Source organism: Daktulosphaira vitifoliae, unplaced genomic scaffold (genome assembly GCF_025091365.1).
Source record: "Daktulosphaira vitifoliae isolate Bord-2020 unplaced genomic scaffold, ASM2509136v1 Scaffold_4, whole genome shotgun sequence".
Classification (NCBI taxonomy): domain Eukaryota; kingdom Metazoa; phylum Arthropoda; class Insecta; order Hemiptera; family Phylloxeridae; genus Daktulosphaira; species Daktulosphaira vitifoliae.
In genome coordinates this window covers 43287585-43292892 of record NW_026099575.1, presented here as the reverse complement: position 1 = coordinate 43292892, position 5308 = coordinate 43287585, and the positions used below count along the sequence as shown (strand labels likewise).

The window sequence follows — 5308 nt, the reverse complement described above, 5'->3', positions numbered from 1 at the left end:
TGGAACTAATTGAGATTGTATAATTTTAGAAAAGTTAAGTTTTTAAAATGATCCCTATTCACTAAAACCACCCTAATATATTTATATATATATTGTTAAGTTATATTTTATTATTCTGTGAATTTTAGATTATCGGTTTATTCCTGATGTTATACATACTATATTAGATAGATTTATATGTATGATTCAAAATGATGAATGGGATTTAGATAAATGCTCTGTAGAGTATTTTAACCTCATGAAAATATCAGATATATTCAAAACCGAAAAGTTAAAAAAATTAAAAGCAGTTATTAAAAAATGTCTTGGTGAACTTTACTGTGATCTACGTCCTTCTGAGGTAAATAAAGTTAAAGCAATTATTATTTAATAGAACAAAATTTTAAATTCGTATGAATCCATATTATAAGAGTAGGAAAAATAGAGAATTCTGGGCCCTGCACTTCGCCCCTTAACCGTCCGATGGTATGAATGTGAAAGGGAGAGGGGAATGCTTGGTCTCGTGATGGAGGGTGTAAGAGTAGGCTGGTATCATGATGATGTTGGTAAGGTGTGTTAAGGTCATACAAAACGGGGGGGGTTAAACTATAGAGCGCTTCAACACTATAACTCGATGACAAAGGTGGGGTAGATGGTTCATACGTACCTCTTCTCCTCCACATACTGGACGATAGGGTAAACTAAAATTCCAAGTTAACTGATAACATCAACTGATAAATGTACGTTTAAACTTACGCACTACATTGAATAGTACACGTTAAGTAGCCGCCGCCGCCGCCGCCACCACACGTGTCCTTAACTATTACTTTGACAAATTTATTTAAAATTACAATATTATAATATATTATATGTAATATATATATAACATTTTACAATACCTCATATTGTAAAAAAGTACACTTAATACTTGAATATTTGATGGCAACTTTGATCCGAAAATTTAATTTTCATCATAATTAATTAGGAAAATTTTGTCCTTTGATCTGATGTTCATTATTAAAAAAATTATAAAATAAAAAAAACTCTAACAGATTTAGAACTAAAACTAGAAATAGGAATTGCAATAACATTGTATAAAAAATATCACAATAACATTAAAATAGTGTTATCGTAATAATCGCAACGATTTCAAGGTTGTCTTTAGTTTGGTTATGATGACAGAACAAAGTTCAAATTTTATACAAACAACNACAGAACAAAGTCCACATTTTATACAAACAACTTGATGTAAAAAAATTCTTAAACCAAATTAAAATCATAATGTTAGTGATTGATTTTTAAACCACTTTTGCGCTGTACAATGTACATATTCGAAGGTAAGATTTAGATTTAGAAAAAATTTTACTACACAATATTTTCAAATCTAAATTTTATAATTTAATTAGATTTTGTAAAAATTTGTCGATTACGCTAATAAAGACTGAATTACACAAAAAATTAGAATCGGGAAAAATCGGCGTATTTATGTGTTTTATTGATTATTCAATTAAATATACAATATAGAGTAAAAAATAATACTTTGTAGGAAATACATATTTAAACAAATTTTATTTAGTCAATTTTTTTGATTCAAGTAAAATTTAACAAGTTTTACGTAAAAAAAACTAATTTTTATACCTATTTATTAAATTTTAACCCTTCTGGAGCACGGGAAAAAATCATTGCACAATCACGTAACTTCACAAAATGTATTTTTTTAACCTATAGATTAATTATAAGGGGCGTCCTGATTAAATTTAATAAAAAAAAAATTACCTATTTAGATAAGAATCACCCTAATATATACGTATAGATTACTTACAGTCTTGGTACACACTCCATTAGTCTGGTTTTGATAGATCGTAATCGTATGTCTTAGGATTGTTGGCCTTTGTATAGTGCTTAATGGCCTGCACTAGCCCACCACGAATTCCCTGTTCCATCATCAGTAGTATGTCGTAGTTGTTCAAGAGCTTAAGCTTCACCCCGGGGTACTTTAACATACAATCGAAGCTAATACCATGCGCGGTATAATAGTGCCCAGAGTACAAAATATATGTTGAAGTACAGATGTCGCAGAAGTTCTGCAACACATTAGCCAACAACAACACGTCGATCTTAAAGTATAGGTCGCTGTACTCACCGAGGGTTGAGCAGCAGAAACGGTTCCACCCTGCCGCCTATGGTTGTCGTCATCGATATTAGACTCACTCACCTGACTATAAAAAGCGTCCTGACCTTGTCTAACTCTTCGCGATCATTGGACCCACGGTATATCACCGGTGATAACCGGTGACTAACGGTAACCGTTGCGTCTTTACCCATGTATCAAATTTGACCTTACTGCCTTCTACCGACATAGCAGGTAAAATAGGTTTATTTTTGCCGCATATCAACTTGTGTTGCTCCAACGCTTGTTGACCCCGAAGAATATGCTTTTTAGGCATATCATTGAAGCTGGTGAAGCAACGTTTACAAATGTATATGCGGACATGATGTTGGGTTTTGGTTGCACACTATACTCGAAAAATTTGTAATGCACGCGTAATGTGATTTTTCAGAGTCGGCTATGTACAACAAGTTAAAATGTTTCTATTGTTCTTGTTCGAAGACTCTTAGCAGACAAATCAACCACTTTATCTTAACGTCGTCTCGTTCCAAGCCGTATACGTTGACAAACACGATATGGTCTCGTCGTCCAAATATTTTAATTTGGGACACATGTGTGGGAACATCAACCCGGTGAAATCATACTTGTGTTCCTCGTCAAAATATTTTCGATCAACGCGATATTTGCAGTCACCCTCGACGTGTCTCGCCAAAATGGATCNTTCGATCAACGCGATATTTGCAGTCACCCTCGACGTGTCTCGCCAAAATGGATCACTTGAAACAAGACTGGTCGATATTCTGTGGATTGGTGATTGCTTCTCTCTGATTTCTGGTGGGACAGGAATATATGATGAGCCGTCGAAGGGTATATACTTGTATGCGCTCAGCATAAGGCCGTCGATATGCGATATAGAGTAAAGCCGCTACCCTTCCCCGAGTACGCGTATTCCTCGGCAAGCATAGCCTCAAAATCTTTATCAACTGCACACTCGATATCCGTATCGGATAGCAATGCCTTAACGCGTATCTTAAAGGTAAGGTCCTCGGGCGGTACTTCCGATCACGGTATATGGTTTGAGACCTCCAATTTGAGATTGTACTTGATCGGACGGTTACCGACGTTTTCAGTGAGTCTAGCTACCAGCTGGGGTTTAACGGTGCGTAGAAAATCTCAATAGCTCGCGAAATTTTCGATGTTCTTCAGATAAAACCAAACAGCCTCCCGCTACAACGCGGAGTCAATCTCAGTGAAATCACAGGTATCCGTCAATTGCATACATAGCCTTTTTGATCTAACTGCGCTGTTGTTAGACCTACTAATAAAAAAAACATTGCCCTATTTATCATAAAATGCATACCTCAGTGATCATTAATGCATAGTGATAACTTTGATGTTGAGATTATACTTACTTAAGCGTCTGGTAGCCGACGATAAAATTCATAGAAATTATTTATACATTTGATGTTGGAAATAGGATTAACTAAGAATCTGGACGTTAGGCAAATTAATTTACGTTGGATTTCATCCCTACCCCACCCATTTCAGGTTAGTTTATGTTAAATTTCAATACCCCTCCCTCTTTAGGACATGATGATGGAGGATGAGAACCCTGTAGCGTTAATATTANGACATGATGATGGAGGAGGAGAACCCTGTAGCGTTAATATCAAGTAAATATGTTAAAGGAATAGTCAAGAACACGTGTGGTGACGTCGGCGGCTACTTGCCATGTACTATTTAATGTAATGCGTACATTTATCAGTTGACGTTATCAGTTAACATGGAATTTTAGTTTACCCTATCCTCCAGTAGATGAAGGAGAAGAGCTGCGTATGAACCATTTCCTCCACCATTGGTATCGAGTTATACCGCTCATGCGCACTATAGTTTAACCCCTGCCATATTTTATGACCTAAATTCACTATACCCTCAATCATGAGACTATGCAAACCCTTACCCCTCCATCTTAAGACCACGCCTCCCATTATACCCACCATCATGAGACCACATCAACTGTCTGACTCTGGCCACACACATTGCCCTCTCCATCATAAGACCGCGCCTTCCCTTTCCCCTTGTAATTGAAGTTATTGAATAACGTGGAGGAGTAAATACTGTCCTCATAATTAATTCTAGAATATTTAATATAGTCTCAAGTTCTAATTTTTTTTTTTAATGAGTGATTAATCATAAGATAATTTAAAAAAATTATATAAATACCCTTATTGGCTCATCTACAATCTCTATTAAATACGGGTTAAACTTTTCTTTATCGACCTGAACATTTTCATCATTTAATTTTAAATAAACATACACTTTTTATAATTAAATCATGTTTAATATTGATCCATTTAAGTTTCAGGATGTTCAGTCGACGAATTGTTGCACAAAATGTTGCTAAATTTTATAAAAATTCAAATAAATCACATTTTTAATTTGAAAATATATTAATAATGTTATTAAAAAGCATATAGTTTGTTATTACACAAATACTGTTAAAATAAAAATTTCTATATGAGCGAAATGTTTTCATAATAAAAATAAATATTAAAATTATTTGCTTATTTACAAAGCTCAAACTTAACAATTTTCGCTAAAAGTTGATTAAACAAGATTCTTGATTAGAATATTTTTGGAAAATATTTATTCTAATTTAATTTCTGTTTAATCGTTAAATTATTCTATTTAACTCATATAGTAAGTCTTATACAAATATTCAATAAGTTTAAAAGATTGTAGAAAAAAATATAATTAAGAACTTATATTTTGTGTCAAATCAGGGTATTTGTTTTTTTCTATCAAATATTCTATATATCATTGATAAATACAAATAAATATACATAATGCACTTTTAAGTGTTTCTCAGCTCTCACTAGACCGATTATTCTCAAGGATACGTCAAAAGATCACAAATCTAGTTAAAGACATTGCCCTCAAAAATTGAAAAATTTACCCTCGTTCCCCATAAATGGTTAACATTTCTCAAAAAATTACGATTTTTAAAATCAGTAATTTTCAAAACTTCAGCTTCGCTGCGAAGCTGAGAAGGTATTAATTTTACTATGATGTGGTTTTTTTTTATAAATAAATTTGTATTGTGACTATTATCACTTTTTCGCAGCTCTCACCGAACCGAACCGATTTCTTTCTGCGATACGTCAAAATATCATAAATCGTATCTAGTCGAAAAGATTACCTTTGAAAATTGAAAAAAAT

At 33.4% G+C, this 5308-nt stretch overlaps 1 long non-coding RNA gene across 1 annotated transcript; it reads left to right on the top strand.

Moving 5' to 3' along the window:
- The first annotated feature begins 112 nt into the window (after nt 1-112).
- LOC126905192 (uncharacterized) lies at nt 113-4648 on the top strand. The gene is made up of 2 exons (XR_007703893.1): nt 113-340; nt 4449-4648. It is a non-coding gene; the product is annotated as an uncharacterized LOC126905192 (long non-coding RNA).
- The last annotated feature ends 660 nt before the right edge of the window (nt 4649-5308 follow it).